Here is a 20,798-nt window from a genome sequence, read left to right as displayed (position 1 = left end):
TGTGTTACTGCAGATACTCCCTCCATACACACTGTGTTACTGCAGATACTCCCTCCAGACACCCTGTGTTACTGCATATACTCCCTCCAGACACTCTGTGTTACTGCAGATACTCCCTCCAGACACCCTGTGTTACTGCAGATACTCCCTCAAGACACTCTGTGTTACTGCAGATACTCCCTCCAGACACTTTGTGATAATGCAGATACTACCTCCAGACACTCTGTGTTACTGCAGATAATCCCTCCAGACACCCTGTGTTACTGCAGATACTCCCTCCATACACACTGTGTTACTGCAGATACTCCCTCCAGACACCCTGTGTTACTGCAGATACTCCCTCCAGACACCCGGTGTTACTGCAGATACTCCCTCCAGACACTCTGTGTTACTGCAGATACTTCCTCCAGACACCCTGTGTTACTGCAGATACTCCCTCCAGACAACCTGTGTTACTGCAGATACTCCCTTCAGACACCCTGTGTTACTGCAGATACTCCCTCCAGACACCCTGTGTTACTGCAGATACTCCCCCCAGAAACTCTGTGTTACTGCAGATACTCCCTTCAGACACCCTGTGTTACTGCAGATACTCCCTCCAGACACTCTGTGTTACTGCAGATACTCCCTCCAGACACCCTGTGTTACTGCAGATACTCCCTCCAGACACCATGTGTTACTGCAGATACTCCCTCCAGACACCCTGTGTTACTGCAGATACTCCCTCCAGACACTCTGTGTTACTGCAGATACTCCCTCCAGACACCTGTGTTACTGCATATACTCCCTCCAGACACTCTGTGTTACTGCAGATACTCCCTCCAGACACCCTGTGTTACTGCAGATACTCCCTCAAGACACTCTGTGTTACTGCAGATACTCCCTCCAGACACTTTGTGATAATGCAGACACTACCTCCAGACAATCTGTGTTACTGCAGATAATCCCTCCAGACACCCTGTGTTACTGCAGATACTCCCTCCATACACACTGTGTTACTGCAGATACTCCCTCCAGACACCCTGTGTTACTGCAGATACTCCCTCCAGACACCCGGTGTTACTGCAGATACTCCCTCCAGACACTCTGTGTTACTGCAGATACTTCCTCCAGACACCCTGTGTTACTGCAGATACTCCCTCCAGACAACCTGTGTTACTGCAGATACTCCCTCCAGACACCCTGTGTTACTGCAGATACTCCCTCCAGACACCCTGTGTTACTGCAGATACTCCCCCCAGACACTCTGTGTTACTGCAGATACTCCCTTTAGACACCCTGTGTTACTGCAGATACTCCCTCCAGACACTCTGTGTTACTGCAGATACTACCTCCAGACACCCTATGTTACTGCAGATACTCCCTCCAGACACCATGTGTTACTGCAGATACTCCCTCCAGACACCCTGTTTTACTGCATATACTCCCTCCAGACACTCTGTGTTACTGCAGATACTCCCTCCAGACACCCTGTGTTACTGCAGATACTCCCTCAAGACACTCTGTGTTACTGCAGATATTCCCTCCAGACACTTTGTGATAATGCAGATACTACCTCCAGACACTCTGTGTTACTGCAGATAATCCCTCCAGACACCCTGTGTTACTGCAGATACTCTCTCCAGACACCCTGTGTTACTGCAGATACTCCCTCCAGACACACTGTGCTAGTGCAGATACTCCCTCCAGACACTTGGTGTTACTGCAGATACTCCCTCCAGACACCCTGTGTTGCTGCAGATACTCCCTCCAGACACTCGGTGTTACTGCAGATACTCCCTCCAGACACCCTGTGTTACTGCAGATTCTCCTTCCAGACACTCTGTGTTACTGCAGATACTCCCCCCAGACACTCTGTGTTACTGCAGATACTCCCTCCAGACACTCGGTGTTACTGCAGATACTCCATCCAGACACTCTGGTTTACTGCAGATACTCCCTCCAGGCACCCTGTGTTACTGCAGATACTCCCTCCAGGCACTCTGTGTTACTGCAGATATTCCCTCCAGACACCCTGTGTTACTGCAGATACTCCCTCCAGACACTATGTGTTACTGCAGAAACTCCTTCCAGACACTCTGTGTTACTGCAGATACTCCCTCCAGACACTCGGTATTAATGCAGATACTCCATCCAGACACTCTGTATTACTGCAGATACTCCCTCCAGACACCCTGTATTACTGCAGATACTTCCTCCAGACACTCTGTGTTACTGCAGATACTCCCTCCAGACACCCTGTATTTCTAAAGATACTCCCCCAAGAAACCCTGTTACTACAGATACTCCCTCCAGACACTCTGTGTTACTGCAGATACTTCCTCCAGACACCCTGTGTTACTGCAGATACTCCCTCCAGACAACCTGTGTTACTGCAGATACTCCCTCCAGACACACTGTGTTACTGCAGATACTCCCTCCAGACACCCTGTGTTACTGCAGATACTCCCCCCAGACACTCTGTGTTACTGCAGATTCTACCTCCAGACACCCTGTGTTACTGCAGATACTCCCTCCAGACACCATGTGTTACTGCAGATACTCCCTCCAGACACTCTATGTTACTGCAGATACTCCCTCCAGACACTTTGTGATACTGCAGATACTCCCTCCAGACACCCTGTGTTACTGCAGATACTCCCTCCAGACACCCTGTGTTACTGCAGATACTCCCTCCAGACACTCTGTGTTACTGCAGATACTCCCTCCAGAAACCCTGTGTTTCTGCAGATACTCCCCCAAGACACCCTGTGTTACTGCAGATACTCCCTCCAGACACTCTGTGTTACTGCAGATACTCCCTCCAGACACCCTGTGTTTCTGCAGATACTCACCCCAAGACACCCTGTGTTACTGCAGATACTCCCTCCAGACACCCTGTGTTACTGCAGATACTCCCTCCAGACACCCTGTGTTACTGCAGATACTCCCTCCAGACACCCTGTGTTACTGCGGATACTCCCTCCAGACACCCTGTGTTACTGCAGATACTCCCCCCAGAAACTCTGTGTTACTGCAGATACTCCCTTCAGACACCCTGTGTTACTGCAGATACTCCCTCCAGACACTCTGTGTTACTGCAGATACTCCCTCCAGACACCCTGTGTTACTGCAGATACTCCCTCCAGACACCATGTGTTACTGCAGATACTCCCTCCAGACACCCTGTGTTACTGCAGATACTCCCTCCAGACACTCTGTGTTACTGCAGATACTCCCTCCAGACACCTGTGTTACTGCATATACTCCCTCCAGACACTCTGTGTTACTGCAGATACTCCCTCCAGACACCCTGTGTTACTGCAGATACTCCCTCAAGACACTCTGTGTTACTGCAGATACTCCCTCCAGACACTTTGTGATAATGCAGATACTACCTCCAGACAATCTGTGTTACTGCAGATAATCCCTCCAGACACCCTGTGTTACTGCAGATACTCCCTCCATACACACTGTGTTACTGCAGATACTCCCTCCAGACACCCTGTGTTACTGCAGATACTCCCTCCAGACACCCGGTGTTACTGCAGATACTCCCTCCAGACACTCTGTGTTACTGCAGATACTTCCTCCAGACACCCTGTGTTACTGCAGATACTCCCTCCAGACAACCTGTGTTACTGCAGATACTCCCTCCAGACACCCTGTGTTACTGCAGATACTCCCTCCAGACACCCTGTGTTACTGCAGATACTCCCCCCAGACACTCTGTGTTACTGCAGATACTCCCTTTAGACACCCTGTGTTACTGCAGATACTCCCTCCAGACACTCTGTGTTACTGCAGATACTGCCTCCAGACACCCTGTGTTACTGCAGATACTCCCTCCAGACACCATGTGTTACTGCAGATACTCCCTCCAGACACCCTGTTTTACTGCATATACTCCCTCCAGACACTCTGTGTTACTGCAGATACTCCCTCCAGACACCCTGTGTTACTGCAGATACTCCCTCAAGACACTCTGTGTTACTGCAGATATTCCCTCCAGACACTTTGTGATAATGCAGATACTACCTCCAGACACTCTGTGTTACTGCAGATAATCCCTCCAGACACCCTGTGTTACTGCAGATACTCCCTCCAGACATCCTGTGTTACTGCAGATACTCCCTCCAGACACACTGTGCTAGTGCAGATACTCCCTCCAGACACTTGGTGTTACTGCAGATACTCCCTCCAGACACCCTGTGTTGCTGCAGATACTCCCTCCAGACACTCGGTGTTACTGCAGATACTCCCTCCAGACACCCTGTGTTACTGCAGATTCTCCTTCCAGACACTCGGTGTTACTGCAGATACTCCCCCCAGACACTCTGTGTTACTGCAGATACTCCCTCCAGACACTCGGTGTTACTGCAGATACTCCATCCAGACATTCTGGTTTACTGCAGATACTCCCTCCAGGCACCCTGTGTTACTGCAGATACTCCCTCCAGGCACTCTGTGTTACTGCAGATATTCCCTCCAGACACCCTGTGTTACTGCAGATACTCCCTCCAGACACTATGTGTTACTGCAGAAACTCCTTCCAGACACTCTGTGTTACTGCAGATACTCCCTCCAGACACTCGGTATTAATGCAGATACTCCATCCAGACACTCTGTATTACTGCAGATACTCCCTCCAGACACCCTGTATTACTGCAGATACTTCCTCCAGACACTCTGTGTTACTGCAGATACTCCCTCCAGACACCCTGTATTTCTAAAGATACTCCCCCAAGAAACCCTGTTACTACAGATACTCCCTCCAGACACTCTGTGTTACTGCAGATACTTCCTCCAGACACCCTGTGTTACTGCAGATACTCCCTCCAGACAACCTGTGTTACTAAAGATACTCCCTCCAGACACACTGTGTTACTGCAGATACTCCCTCCAGACACCCTGTGTTACTGCAGATACTCCCCCCAGACACTCTGTGTTACTGCAGATACTACCTCCAGACACCCTGTGTTACTGCAGATACTCCCTCCAGACACCATGTGTTACTGCAGATACTCCCTCCAGACACTCTATGTTACTGCAGATACTCCCTCCAGACACTTTGTGATACTGCAGATACTCCCTCCAGACACCCTGTGTTACTGCAGATACTCCCTCCAGACACCCTGTGTTACTGCAGATACTCCCTCCAGACACTCTGTGTTACTGCAGATACTCCCTCCAGAAACCCTGTGTTTCTGCAGATACTCCCCCAAGACACCCTGTGTTACTGCATATACTCCCTCCAGACACTCTGTGTTACTGCAGATACTCCCTCCAGACACCCTGTGTTTCTGCAGATACTCACCCCAAGACACCCTGTGTTACTGCAGATACTCCCTCCAGACACCCTGTGTTACTGCAGATACTCCCTCCAGACACCCTGTGTTACTGCAGATACTCCCTCCAGACACCCTGTGTTACTGCAGATACTCCCTCCAGACACTCTGTGTTACTGCAGATACTTCCTCCAGACACCCTGTGTTACTGCAGATACTCCCTCCAGACAACCTGTGTTACTGCAGATACTCCCTCCAGACACCCTGTGTTACTGCAGATACTCCCTCCAGACACCCTGTGTTACTGCAGATACTCCCCCCAGACACTCTGTGTTACTGCAGATACTACCTCCAGACACCCTGTGTTACTGCAGATACTCCCTCCAGACACCATGTGTTACTGCACATACTCCCTCCAGACACCCTGTGTTACTGCAGATACTCCCTCCAGACACTCTGTGTTACTGCAGATACTCCCTCCAGACACCTGTGTTACTGCATATACTCCCTCCAGACACTCTGTGTTACTGCAGATACTCCCTCCAGACACCCTGTGTTACTGCAGATACTCCCTCAAGACACTCTGTGTTACTGCAGATACTCCCTCCAGACACTTTGTGATAATGCAGATACTACCTCCAGACACTCTGTGTTACTGCAGATAATCCCTCCAGACACCCTGTGTTACTGCAGATACTCCCTCCATACACACTGTGTTACTGCAGATACTCCCTCCAGACACCCTGTGTTACTGCAGATACTCCCTCCAGACACCCGGTGTTACTGCAGATACTCCCTCCAGACACTCTGTGTTACTGCAGATACTTCCTCCAGACACCCTGTGTTACTGCAGATACTCCCTCCAGACAACCTGTGTTACTGCAGATACTCCCTCAAGACACTCTGTGTTACTGCAGATACTCCCTCCAGACACTTTGTGATAATGCAGATACTACCTCCAGACAATCTGTGTTACTGCAGATAATCCCTCCAGACACCCTGTGTTACTGCAGATACTCCCTCCATACACACTGTGTTACTGCAGATACTCCCTCCAGACACCCTGTGTTACTGCAGATACTCCCTCCAGACACCCGGTGTTACTGCAGATACTCCCTCCAGACACTCTGTGTTACTGCAGATACTTCCTCCAGACACCCTGTGTTACTGCAGATACTCCCTCCAGACAACCTGTGTTACTGCAGATACTCCCTCCAGACACCCTGTGTTACTGTAGATACTCCCTCCAGACACCCTGTGTTACTGCAGATACTCCCCCCAGACACTCTGTGTTACTGCAGATACTCCCTTTAGACACCCTGTGTTACTGCAGATACTCCCTCCAGACACTCTGTGTTACTGCAGATACTACCTCCAGACACCCTGTGTTACTGCAGATACTCCCTCCAGACACCCTGTTTTACTGCATATACTCCCTCCAGACACTCTGTGTTACTGCAGATACTTCCTCCAGACACCCTGTTTTACTGCAGATACTCCCTCCAGACAACCTGTGTTACTGCAGATACTCCCTCCAGACACCCTGTGTTACTGCAGATACTCCCTCCAGACACCCTGTGTTACTGTAGATACTCCCCCCAGACACTCTGTGTTACTGCAGATACTCCCTTTAGACACCCTGTGTTACTGCAGATACTCCCCCCAGACACTCTGTGTTACTGCAGATACTACCTCCAGACACCCTGTGTTACTGCAGATACTCCCTCCAGACACCCTGTTTTACTGCATATACTCCCTCCAGACACCCTGTGTTACTGCAGATACTCCCTCAAGACACTCTGTGTTACTGCAGATATTCCCTCCAGACACTTTGTGATAATGCAGATACTACCTCCAGACACTCTGTGTTACTGCAGATAATCCCTCCAGACACCCTGTGTTACTGCAGATACTCCCTCCAGACACCCTGTGTTACTGCAGATACTCCCTCCAGACACACTGTGCTAGTGCAGATACTCCCTCCAGACACTTGGTGTTACTGCAGATACTCCCTCCAGACACCCTGTGTTGCTGCAGATACTCCCTCCAGACACTCGGTGTTACTGCAGATACTCCCTCCAGACACCCTGTGTTACTGCAGATTCTCCTTCCAGACACTCGGTGTTACTGCAGATACTCCCCCCAGACACTCTGTGTTACTGCAGATACTCCCTCCAGACACTCGGTGTTACTGCAGATACTCCATCCAGACACTCTGGTTTACTGCAGATACTCCCTCCAGGCACCCTGTGTTACTGCAGATACTCCCTCCAGGCACTCTGTGTTACTGCAGATATTCCCTCCAGACACCCTGTGTTACTGCAGATACTCCCTCCAGACACTATGTGTTACTGCAGAAACTCCTTCCAGACACTCTGTGTTACTGCAGATACTCCCTCCAGACACTCGGTATTAATGCAGATACTCCATCCAGACACTCTGTATTACTGCAGATACTCCCTCCAGACACCCTGTATTACTGCAGATACTTCCTCCAGACACTCTGTGTTACTGCAGATACTCCCTCCAGACACCCTGTATTTCTAAAGATACTCCCCCAAGAAACCCTGTTACTACAGATACTCCCTCCAGACACTCTGTGTTACTGCAGATACTTCCTCCAGACACCCTGTGTTACTGCAGATACTCCCTCCAGACAACCTGTGTTACTGCAGATACTCCCTCCAGACACACTGTGTTACTGCAGATACTCCCTCCAGACACCCTGTGTTACTGCAGATACTCCCCCCAGACACTCTGTGTTACTGCAGATACTACCTCCAGACACCCTGTGTTACTGCAGATACTCCCTCCAGACACCATGTGTTACTGCAGATACTCCCTCCAGACACTCTATGTTACTGCAGATACTCCCTCCAGACACTTTGTGATACTGCAGATACTCCCTCCAGACACCCTGTGTTACTGCAGATACTCCCTCCAGACACCCTGTGTTACTGCAGATACTCCCTCCAGACACTCTGTGTTACTGCAGATACTCCCTCCAGAAACCCTGTGTTTCTGCAGATACTCCCCCAAGACACCCTGTGTTACTGCAGATACTCCCTCCAGACACTCTGTGTTACTGCAGATACTCCCTCCAGACACCCTGTGTTTCTGCAGATACTCACCCCAAGACACCCTGTGTTACTGCAGATACTCCCTCCAGACACCCTGTGTTACTGCAGATACTCCCTCCAGACACCCTGTGTTACTGCAGATACTCCCTCCAGACACCATGTGTTACTGCAGATACTCCCTCCAGACACTCTGTGTTACTGCAGATACTTCCTCCAGACACCCTGTGTTACTGCAGATACTCCCTCCAGACAACCTGTGTTACTGCAGATACTCCCTCCAGACACCCTGTGTTACTGCAGATACTCCCTCCAGACACCCTGTGTTACTGCAGATACTCCCCCCAGACACTCTGTGTTACTGCAGATACTACCTCCAGACACCCTGTGTTACTGCAGATACTCCCTCCAGACACCATGTGTTACTGCACATACTCCCTCCAGACACCCTGTGTTACTGCAGATACTCCCTCCAGACACTCTGTGTTACTGCAGATACTCCCTCCAGACACCTGTGTTACTGCATATACTCCCTCCAGACACTCTGTGTTACTGCAGATACTCCCTCCAGACACCCTGTGTTACTGCAGATACTCCCTCAAGACACTCTGTGTTACTGCAGATACTCCCTCCAGACACTTTGTGATAATGCAGATACTACCTCCAGACACTCTGTGTTACTGCAGATAATCCCTCCAGACACCCTGTGTTACTGCAGATACTCCCTCCATACACACTGTGTTACTGCAGATACTCCCTCCAGACACCCTGTGTTACTGCAGATACTCCCTCCAGACACCCGGTGTTACTGCAGATACTCCCTCCAGACACTCTGTGTTACTGCAGATACTTCCTCCAGACACCCTGTGTTACTGCAGATACTCCCTCCAGACAACCTGTGTTACTGCAGATACTCCCTCCAGACACCCTGTGTTACTGCAGATACTCCCTCCAGACACCCTGTGTTACTGCAGATACTCCCCCCAGACACTCTGTGTTACTGCAGATACTCCCTTCAGACACCCTGTGTTACTGCAGATACTCCCTCCAGACACTCTGTGTTACTGCAGATACTCCCTCCAGACACCCTGTGTTACTGCATAAACTCCCTCCAGACACCATGTGTTACTGCAGATACTCCCTCCAGACACCCTGTGTTACTGCAGATACTCCCTCCCGACACTCTGTGTTACTGCAGATACTCCCTCCAGACACCTGTGTTACTGCATATACTCCCTCCAGACACTCTGTGTTACTGCAGATACTCCCTCCAGACACCCTGTGTTACTGCAGATACTCCCTCAAGACACTCTGTGTTACTGCAGATACTCCCTCCAGACACTTTGTGATAATGCAGATACTACCTCCAGACAATATGTGTTACTGCAGATAATCCCTCCAGACACCCTGTGTTACTGCAGATACTCCCTCCATACACACTGTGTTACTGCAGATACTCCCTCCAGACACCCGGTGTTACTGCAGATACTCCCTCCAGACACTCTGTGTTACTGCAGATACTTCCTCCAGACACCCTGTGTTACTGCAGATACTCCCTCCAGACAACCTGTGTTACTGCAGATACTCCCTCCAGACACCCTGTGTTACTGCAGATACTCCCTCCAGACACCCTGTGTTACTGCAGATACTCCCCCCAGACACTCTGTGTTACTGCAGATACTCCCTTCAGACACCCTGTGTTACTGCAGATACTCCCTCCAGACACTCTGTGTTACTGCAGATACTACCTCCAGACACCCTGTGTTACTGCAGATACTCCCTCCAGACACCATGTGTTACTGCAGATACTCCCTCCAGACACCCTGTTTTACTGCATATACTCCCTCCAGACACTCTGTGTTACTGCAGATACTCCCTCCAGACACCCTGTGTTACTGCAGATACTCCCTCAAGACACTCTGTGTTATTGCAGATATTCCCTCCAGACACTTTGTGATAATGCAGATACTACCTCCAGACACTCTGTGTTACTGCAGATAATCCCTCCAGACACCCTGTGTTACTGCAGATACTCCCTCCAGACACCCTGTGTTACTGCAGATACTCCCTCCAGACACACTGTGTTAGTGCAGATACTCCCTCCAGACACTTGGTGTTACTGCAGATACTCCCTCCAGACACCCTGTGTTGCTGCAGATACTCCCTCCAGACACTCGGTGTTACTGCAGATACTCCCTCCAGACACCCTGTGTTACTGCAGATTCTCCTTCCAGACACTCGGTGTTACTGCAGATACTCCCCCCAGACACTCTGTGTTACTGCAGATACTCCCTCCAGACACTCGGTGTTACTGCAGATACTCCATCCAGACACTCTGGTTTACTGCAGATACTCCCTCCAGGCACCCTGTGTTACTGCAGATACTCCCTCCAGGCACTCTGTGTTACTGCAGATATTCCCTCCAGACACCCTGTGTTACTGCAGATACTCCCTCCAGACACTATGTGTTTCTGCAGAAACTCCTTCCAGACACTCTGTGTTACTGCAGATACTCCCTCCAGACACTCGGTATTAATGCAGATACTCCATCCAGACACTCTGTATTACTGCAGATACTCCCTCCAGACACCCTGTATTACTGCAGATACTTCCTCCAGACACTCTGTGTTACTGCAGATACTCCCTCCAGACACCCTGTATTTCTAAAGATACTCCCCCAAGAAACCCTGTGTTACTACAGATACTCCCTCCAGACACTCTGTGTTACTGCAGATACTCCCTCCAGACACCCTGTGTTACTGCAGATACTCCCTCCAGACAACCTGTGTTACTGCAGATACTCCCTCCAGACACCCTGTGTTTCTGCAGATAGTCCCCCCAGACACTCTGTATTACTGCAGATACTCCCCCCAGACACTGACACAGAGCAGAATAGGGACTGTTCCCCCTACATAGGGTCACTTGGCAGATATGGATTGACACCTATCCTAAGGATCCCTGATACACACTGACACAGAGCAGAATAGGGACTGTTCCCCCTACATAGGGTCACTTGGCAGATATGGATTGACACCTATCCTCAGGGACCCTGATACACACTGGGGGGACACACACCTACTGTCCTCCCCCCACCCCCACCCCTGCGCGGTGGGTGGTGGCCATAAAAATAATGAGGGGGGACCTACTGTCCTCCCCCCGGCCCCCACCCCTGCGCGGTGGGTCTGGGCCATAAATCACAATGGGGGGAGGACCTACTGTCCTCCCCCCGCCCCCACCTCTGCGCGGTGGGTGGGGGCCATAAAATAATGAGGGAGGGGGAACCTACAGTCCCTATTCTGCTCTGTGTCAGTGTGTATCAGGGATCCTTAGGATAGGTGTCAATCCATATCTGCCAAGTGACTCTATGTAGGGGGAACAGTCCCTATTCTGCTCTGTGTCAGTGTGTATCAGGGCTCCTTAGGATAGGTGTCAATCCATATCTGTCAAGTGACCCTATGTAGGGGGAACAGTCCCTATTCTGCTCTGTGTCAGTGTGTATCAGGGATCCATAGGATAGGTTTGTGGCAAACCTAGCCACTTCAGACTACGGGAATAGTTCCCTAAAGGTTGTCCTACAAACTGCTAGTATATTGTAATTACATGTATTGTGTATTCTGCTGGTAAAATGTATGATTGCATGTTGTCTATGGTATTCCCATGCTAGCAGCCGAAAGCCGCTAGCATTTGAATGGTCGTTTCACGAACCACCACTTTACCGGCTGTTCGTGAAACAAATTATGTACCGAACGCAAGCCCACACACTTAGAGGCGTGTGGCACCAATTACCCGGTTGCAACATTGTTGAAATCAGTAATTAAGTGGATTCTTAGGTGCCCGTCGTTCGGCTACCGACCACGCGGCGGTCGGCCATCTTGAATCCTTTGTCTCCCCCAGCGGTGTTTGGTTGTCGAGTGCATGGAACCAAAAACGGCTACTCAACGGCACGAACACCGCTGTACTTCCAGGCGGTTCGGGAGCTCCGGTCTACTTCTATTAGGAGACCCATTGACGTTCGGTACTTTTTATACGAATTAAATAGATAAGTGTATTTCGAATGGCGTTCGGTTAGTTTAGCTGGGATCTGAGCGGTATTTCCACGAAATGTACCCACAGACCCCAGCTATCTACCGAACGGTTGTTCGTGTCAAACAAACGAATATTGTTCAAGTTATGGATTTTAAAGTAAAATGTCAGTTCTGCTGCACGAGGAGATAATCCAACTTAACAGTATATTTCAGTGGGAGCATCTCTCTCGTGCAGCGTCGCCTGATGGGAGAAATGTACAAAATGTTAAGTCCCCCATGTAGTCCCTTACTGTATCACCCCTGCTTTGTCAGTAAGGAAACCCCTTGCATGGGGACTTGCATAAATACTGGAAGTTCTGAATAAAGCTGCTGGTTGACTCCCAGACTGTGCTTCGTCCGGTTATTGGGAGGATTGGGGATATTGCCTTACTTTTCAGCGCTGACTGTGGATTTACCTGTTATACCAGTGGAGATCGTGGATTCTAATATTGCACTCCGCTACAAGGTGTCAATCCATATCTGCCAAGTGACCCTATGTAGGGGGAACAGTCCCTATTCTGCTCTGTGTCAGTGTGTATCATGGATCCTTAGGATAGGTGTCAATCCATATCTGCCAAGTGACCCTATGTAGGGGGAACAGTCCCTATTCTGCTCTGTGTCAGTGTGTATCAGGGATCCTTAGGATAGGTGTCAATCCATATCTGGAAAGTGACCCTATGTAGGGGGAACAGTCCCTATTCTGCTCTGTGTCAGTGTTTATCAGGGTCTCTGAGGACAGGTGTCAATCCATATCTGCCAAGTGACCCTATGTAGGGGAACAGTCCCTATTCTGCTCTGTGTCAGTGTGTATCACGGATCCTTAGGATAGGTGTCAATCCATATCTGCCAAGTGACCCTATGTAGGGGGAACAGTCCCTATTCTGCTCTGTGTCAGTGTGTATCAGGGATCCTTAGGATAGGTGTCAATCCATATCTGCCAAGTGACCCTATGTAGGGGGAACAGCCCCTATTCTGCTCTGTGTCAGTGTGTATCAGGGTCTCTGAGGACAGGTGTCAATATGTCATATGTCAGGTGTCAATCCATATCCATTGTGATTTAGGAATGTTAGGTGATGTATGCCCTTTATGGATTAAAACCAGACTCTGCATCAAATGTGTAGTTTTCCATGGGAGTTTTGCTAGGGATCCCCATCCGGCATGCCACAGTCAAGGTGTAAGTCCCCTTGAAACAACTTTTCCATCACTATTGTGGCCAGAAAGAGTCCCTGTGGGTTTTAAAATTCGCCTGCCCATTGAAGTCTATGGCGGTTCGCCCGGTTCCCCCGGTTCGCGAACCTTTTCGGAAGTTCGCGTCCGCAGTTCGCGAACCGAAAAATTTGTGTTCGCGACATCACTAGTCCTAACTCTATCTACCATACCGGTAACCTGTGCTAACCCCAACTGTAGTTCATGCATGTGTTTGGCTTCCAGGATGGTCATTCAGTCAGGTGAGCAACCAGGCAGTGTTGACTGGATGACTGGACTGCCTAATTGTAAGGTAGCACAGTAGTAGCCAGGTAGATACCAATGTTCACACGGAACAGATCCTGCCTTCTTCCCTGCATCATGGACTGAAGGGCATCAGTTCACTGTGACATCCTGCCACAGCAATCCAGTGCTTGGGCAGGCTCTGTAAAAATGAATGATAGATGCTTATTCTTTCCATTCAAATACAGCCTAGTATTTTCCAAGGTTTGGGCCTGTACAGGCACCTCCAAGCATCACCAACAATTCATAATGACAGTTGTCATTGCCAATTGGCAAGATCTCTGATGTATACGTGCCCACTTTACCCTGTACATTGTCTGTCTCTAATTGTGTATCATATCTGTGTTAACCAAATGGATTTCCATAAATTGTTGATCATTAGCTTTAAAAAATTCAAGCTATTGATCCATCACTTATACAGAAAAAGGGTGCGCTGTGTCTTTAAGACAAAATATGTGCAATATTTATTTAAAACACTCTGGTGCTTATGTCCATTCACAGTCTCTGTCTTATAAGTGTAATATTATTACATACACTGGTGTAAATACAAAAAAGTGCAAACGTGCAAATACCACTGATATCCCAGTGCTATAGTAAAAAAAAAAAAAAAAAAAAAAAAGTCAATAGAATAAATAAAATAAACGGAGCACATACAATACCCAGCTGGGTATTGTATGTGCTCCGTTTATTTTATTTATTCTATTTCCTTTATTATTACACACTGAGGGTTTTAAAGAAACATTGCACATTTTTTGTCTTAAAGACACAGCGCACCCTTTTTCTGTATTATTGTTTTGTTAGTGTTCTATGAGCTATTGCACTTTATAAGGGAGCTGCTTCTAAGGTTTTAAAGTTTTTTTTATATAATTATTCACGATTTTAGACGTGTATTGAGCGCCATCTGTTACTTGTTCTTTTCATTGATCCATCACTTGCCGATTGTATTAAAGATCTGTAGAGGAAAACAACAACTCCAAAATTTGCCCTAGGAGCAGACAAGTAGCTGCTGTCAACAGCATCCACGTAGTAAATGTTCTCTAATGTTGTGTTTATATAGAATAGTATTCCTAACTTTAAAAAATCAAACAAAACATTTAATCCTTAATAAAACAGGCAAGTACATATCATTCCTTAGTTTTTATTAAAAAGTGTAAGTAAATTATTTGTAATTAAAAACAACTTTCTATATACTTAAAATGAAATCCAAATATGAAATTTGAAATGCTGTATCACATAAGTTAAGGCATATTCAAAATATAAGTATAAAGCATTGAATGTGTCCTATTCAGAATTTACGTGCACATTTGAACATGCTATAGCGGATACACATACAATATTTATTATTTTAATGACGTGAGGAACTGTTATGTTTTTTGAAAACATATAATATGCTCTCGGGGAATTTTTTCGTATACCTGTCAAAACTGAGATCTTATTAACATACATTCTTGTCTGGACAGGGTTCCTGGTTTATCTCACCAGTCCCATAGAATAACAGCAAAAATACTATTAATGTGCTACAGAAGATATTTTTTACTGGAGTTGCCATACTGTAAAAGTCCTGTTTTAATTCACTTTTTTATCTACAGATTGTGTTAGTCAGAATTATTCAAACAGATTCTGTTTCTACACTTGCACGCACAATCCTGTTGATTTAGGAACTTTGAATGTATTTTTTTTCTTTTGTTTTTTATTATTTTTATGCAATATCAATATTAAGTATTAGAAAACTAGTGGTCCCCACACTTTAATATTTATTTGTGTTTAAAGAGATAATGCCACTACTTGGTAGTGGTTGACAAATGAGAAGTTGGAATGTGCCAAAAGCAGGGAACCAGAAGGTAGTATAAACTATGAATCAAGCCAAGGGTAAGTGCATTAACGAAAACATAGAAAAATAGATAAGGTTTAGTTTTAATTTTAAATGTATTTGAACAATTTAAACGGGCACATGACAATTCAGTCTGGTCCAGCCACACGCTCACAATTCAAATGAGGAGAAAGGAAGCATTGTATCTATTTCTACCACTAATCATTTTTAATTTTGGAAATGGGCGACATTTGCAACAATAATTAACAGGAAAACAAGGTGGAAGACATCAAGGATAGAGGAAAATACAGCAGTTACCCGTACCTTTAGTTATGCTCCCACTTTTTAACATTCCCTTTTGACGTTTCCTGCTTTATTTTTATTTTATTTATTAAAATAGTTTCTTTTAAAAGGTATAAAAGTGGATAAAATGTGCTTCAGTGTATCTTCATATGATCTTTTCAGGCACATTAAGCATTGTTTTGTAAAAGAAGATATACAATGTTTTGAATTGGTTAAAAAGAAATAGAGGTACAACTTAACGCAGAACATTTAGGTAGATGAAACAGTAAGTGTCCCAAATTCAGTTGTTCAATAAATGTAGGGGAGGAAGAAAATATAAAAAGTGGGAGGGGCCATAAAAAAGAGGAGGAGGAGGGATGAGCACAACCTGAGAAGTCAAAAACTTTGAGAACTTTTGCACCTGGCTGAGGAAGCCGATATTATTTTGGCGAAACGTGTCCTGGGGATTGCAACTTTGAGAACTTTTGCACCTAGCTGAGGAAGCCGATATTATTTTGGCGAAACACGTCCTGGGGATTGCAATATCATCACCTTTATGCCGATTGTATATATAGATCTTATATTGTTTTTGTAGTATATTTGTTCTTATATATTGCAATTGGCCATTACAATTTTAGATCCTGAATACTTAATAAATATTTTTCTAAGTTATATGGGCTATTGGTTCCTGCTCTATAGGAGTGTAGTCCTCAACTACACGACGTGCTAAAATAGAGCCTAATAAGTGGCTCCTTGCTTGTGAGTATAATACTTATACTTTTTTTATGGAAAATTGGTAACAGACTATACTGTACTATATATATTTTGCTTGAGCTCTATCCACATCGTGAGAAAAGATTGGAGTTGAAGAAGGGGAAAGGTCGCCCTTACGAACCTGAAAGCGTTTACTCCTGAGCTTGGCTATAAGCTCAATAATATGTGAGTGGTTCTATACACAAATTTTACACATATATATTGAATCACAGGGTTACACTATGAAGATTTAATTTCTCTTTCAGAGCACTCTAAATAATATCATCTACCCTGTGACCAGTTTGGAAGTGAATACTTCTAAGAATTTGGACTTATTTGATATCTGTATGTAGCGCTACACCTTCTTTTTTTGTATCTAAATTCTGATGTCTAGTAGTTAGAGAGGAAGTCATGCTAAGTAAGGAGATATATAAGTTGGAGATAGGCATTTTAATACAATACATCATCATTGCAGGAGAGTCAGAGGGGTCCTCTCTGCATGTGACTTTAATAGAAAAAAATTACATTTTTTTCCTTAACAATGGTCAAGGAAGAGAAAAGGGGAACCAGGGAGGTGATAAATAACATCAATGTTTGCAGTGATGGGTCTGAACACTAATTGAGTGAATGTCAAATGATAAAAAATATAGGTAAGGGGTGGGTAGATATTTTTAAGGTGCAGTAGGGTGAAAGCAGAAATCCTACGCCACCACTTTTACAGTCAGACTGTCTTGGGTTGTTGGTAGAGGGAAGTCAAGCAAATGATAGTGAGGCGGGGGTAGCAGTATCAGAGGGAGAAAACCATGTTTCAGTTAGGGCAAGTAGGTTTAGGAAATGTGAGATGAATAAGTCATGGATATGTTGATTTAATGATGTTGCACACAGAGAGTGCATTCCAGAGGGCAGTGTGAAAGGAGGACTTAAAGGGAGAGTTACATGGAATGGATATCAGATTGTTGTGGTTTCTGGTGTACGCACAAGGTTTGTTAGTGGAGGAGGGACCAGGGTTTGGAGAGACATTATCAGCTGCCAGGAGAAGGGATAGAAAGGAAGAGAAGGTTGGAGTAAGCTTTAAATGTTTGGTGCGAGAGCATGCATTTTGAGAATTTAGGAGGAGTTTATGGAGAAAGGGGGGATAGGTATGAGTAAAGTACATGGGATGAACAGATCGGAGGGAAGTAAAGAGGGGGCAATGACGATAGTGTCAGCAGGAAAAGGTAAGCAGAAGGATAGAGAGATTTTAGTAAATGAAATAAGTGAGGGTAAGAGTGAAAAATAGAAGGGGGAACCTTATTAAGAAAATAAAGATTTTCTTTTATAGAATGGGAGATTATATGAGCAGTTAAAACCATAGGAGAGATTAGAGGGGTCAAGGGTTAATATGTGTTCATACTACATTTAATTCTGTATGTTGGATATGTTGATATGTTCATACATTACATATATGCTATATGAACTTTGTCCGTGCCCTTGGGAATATGATGTTCTCTGAAAGTTATGTCATTGCTGGCTGCATGGAGAATTCCTGTTAAAAACAAATCTCTGGATTTCATGGATTACTGTTTGTGGCATCAGTCTTCCACTGATGGACAACAACTGTGGCCTATAACACTCACAACCGCTAAAACAGCATGTAAGAGCTGCAGTTCTCTTCTTTTTTATTTAACAAAGTACAGATTCCGCAGAAATTGGCACTATTATAAAATAACAATTTAATTTATAATAGTGCCAATTTCTGCTGAATCTGTACTTTTTGTTAAATAAAAAGAGGACACACTATTCACACATTAAGCATTTCAGAAAGCTAAAGTGCTTTAGGGCTCAGGAGTGTGTTCCAAATTATTACGCACAGTAGGTTGTAAAGAACTGAAAATTGTCATTTGTTCTGTTTGCAGCATATTTAATAAAATCAAAAGTTTGTCAATCAAACTTATAACAACATTTTAACGTTTTAAACATTTTAACAGGTCATGTTAGATTTTAACATAGGACCCCTTATTTGATAGCAGCTTCACAAGTCTTGCATCCATTGAACTTTTGAGTTTTTGGACAGTTTCTGCTTGAATTTTATAACATGACAGGAGGCTTCCTATTTTGCATTAACTCTCTTTACTAATCTCCACAGCAGTAAAGAAAAACGTAAAAAGTAAAATTAAATCACTGAGCAGCATAGTAAATATAAGGGTCATGCTGCCTGTACACTTCCTCTTTCTTTACTGCTCCACGCAGACAGGTCAGACTATTTGGCTCCTCCAGAGCCTCTTTGCATTCACTATTTATATTAGTCTGTTTAACTTATTTCATTGTATTTACCTTTATTTATGTACTGTTTCTAGTTGCATTTATATTATTTTACTGTTTTCAGGGCTGTGGGATAGGATTAGCCTGTTTAGTTCAGTTCCTTCTCCTTCCCTGCCCCTCTGCCGGCCCTGGGACTCCCTGGGCTCCCCCTTAGGCTTCCCTCAGTTTTCCCCTGGTTTTTCTACCTTTGGGGTGCCCTCCTGGGCCCCCTACTCGCGACCGGAATCGATCGCGATCTTTTTCGCGCCGGCCTGCACCCGCCCGCGGCCGGCCTCAAATTTAGTCCCCGGCTTGCGGCCTACACTCGCGGCCGCCATTTTGGATCGCGAAAATCGCGCTGGTTTTTCCTGGGGACTCAGTGCTTGCAGTCTGAGGTGCCTACTGCCTGTTTTTGTGCTGGATTGAAGCCCTAGTGTGAAGTCCTGCTCTGAGGATTACCTACACTGTAAAGCCTTTACTCTGTGGCTGTGAATTGCATCACTGTGAGTGACAGGATTTCCTACACTGAAAGTCTATACTCTGTAGCTGTGAATGACAGGATTTCCTACTCTGAAAATCTATACTCTGTGGCTGTGAATTTCATCACTGTGAGTGACAGGATTGCCTTCACTGAAAACTTATACTCTGTGGCTGGGTCAGTCAGGTCAGTGCTGCTGCCTGCTTATTATTGTGACCTGCACTTAAGGGTACCAACCCTGTGCAACCGGGGTGAGCCCCCATTATACGTACTTGTGTACCACGCTGCTTATTGGGAGACTAGCTGTTGCAGTTCTCTCTAACTGGGTGAGCCCCAGTTTCATAAGGTCACCAACTATACCCTGCTGGGGTTTTATACTGGGTGGTGCTGTCACCCACCACAAGTCCCACATCTACTGACCCTACGCCTATATTTAAGACCTGTGTGCCCCATTTATACTGTGCCTATTTATGATTTATATCTGCCTACCCTTATCATGGAAGAATCCCAGAACGTCCCTATGGACTTTCAAGCGATGATCAACGCAGCTGTCGCTGCTTCGGTGGAGAAGGCACTCTCCAAGGCACGCACTACAGAGGTGCCCAAGCCTACTCGCAGGCGACCTTGCCACGAGTCAGATTCGGATAGGTCCAACTATCGGACCAGGGATGATTGCCATCATAGGAAACGCCACGAGAAAGGCGAAGATCAGGCACTAGAGCCACTCAAGGGTAAGGCACCTGCCAAGCGCAAATCTGCCAAAGCTAGTACCCCAGCCCCACGTCAGGATTACTCTTCGGACAAAGAACAAGGTCCTTCCCATTCCATGTCAGTGCTAGATTAATGGCAAGCTGACGTCAGACTACGACGCTTGGGGTTCGGACGAGAAATCTGTCTCCGCACTCATGCGACAGACTCTTCTGGGTGCGGCCCAGACAGGGGGTACTGAAGACACTGCGGACGCAGAACACCCTCTTGATTCTGACACACCTCTCCAGGTTCAAGCACCTCTGGCTTCGCAAGCCCCTGGAGAAAGAGGTCCGCAAACGGCTCAGATCCGAATGCCCACGCCCTTCCCTGCCAGATAAACTGGCTAACACTCCCGAATTTGACAAGGTTATGACAACCTTCATGATGCGCAGTGGGAGAGACCCTCGACGAGGGGTAGAGAAAGGCCTATTCGGCACTCAGGATAACCTGCTGGACTCCATTGGCCCTCTGGCCCGCATTATGTACCTGGCAGATGACGCCCTTGCCAAAGCCGATTCCTTCCCTGCCGAAGACATCAGGGAATGGGCA

Source organism: Pelobates fuscus, chromosome 2 (genome assembly GCF_036172605.1).
Source record: "Pelobates fuscus isolate aPelFus1 chromosome 2, aPelFus1.pri, whole genome shotgun sequence".
Lineage (NCBI taxonomy): Eukaryota > Metazoa > Chordata > Amphibia > Anura > Pelobatidae > Pelobates > Pelobates fuscus.
The sequence above is the reverse complement of the archived record's forward strand: the minus strand, read 5'-3'. Positions refer to the sequence as shown.